Genomic DNA, 632 nt, shown 5'->3' with positions numbered 1-632 from the left:
GAAACACATGTGGACTGGTTGGGCAAACTCCCATGAACCCTCCACCTCCCTGAAGAGGGTATAGAGCTGGTCCAGTGTTCCGCGGCCAGGACAAAAACCGCATTGTTTCTCCGGGATCCGAGGTTCGACTATCGGCCGAATTCTCCTCTCCAGTACCCTGGCATAGACTTTCCCGAGGAGGCTGAGGAGTGTGATCCCCCTATAGTTGGAACACATCCTCTGGTCCACGTGCACTGATGGACACCCTTATGCTTGAACATGGTGTTTGTTATGGACAAACTGTGACTAGCACAGAAGTCCAATAACAGAACACCACTCGGGTTCAGATCAGGGGGTTCGTTCCTCCCAGTCACACCCCTCCAGGTGTCACTGTTGCTGCCCACGTGAGCGTTGAAGTCCCCCAGTAGAACAACAGAGTCCTCAGTTGGGGCGTTTTCCAGCACCCTTCCCAGGGACTCCAAGAAGGCCGGGTACTCTACACTGCCATTCGGCCCATAGGCACAAACGGCAGTGAGAGACCTACCCGCAACCCGAAGGCAAGGTGCAGGGAAACGACCCTCTCGTTCACCGGGGTAAACTCCAACACATGGCGGCTAAGCTGGGGGGCTATAAGCAAGCCCACCCCAGCCCAC

General features: G+C 56.0%; 1 protein-coding gene across 1 annotated transcript in view; it reads left to right on the top strand.

Moving 5' to 3' along the window:
* The window catches only part of LOC109958773 (sodium bicarbonate cotransporter 3-like), a 36,396-nt gene that overhangs the window by 31,354 nt on the left and 4,410 nt on the right, over positions 1-632 (top strand). The window lies entirely within an intron of this gene.

This window comes from Monopterus albus, unplaced genomic scaffold, assembly GCF_001952655.1.
Source record: "Monopterus albus unplaced genomic scaffold, M_albus_1.0 scaffold34.1, whole genome shotgun sequence".
NCBI classification, from domain to species: Eukaryota; Metazoa; Chordata; class Actinopteri; order Synbranchiformes; family Synbranchidae; genus Monopterus; species Monopterus albus.
Note: the sequence above shows the minus strand (reverse complement) of the source record. Positions and strands in the feature narration are given on the sequence as shown.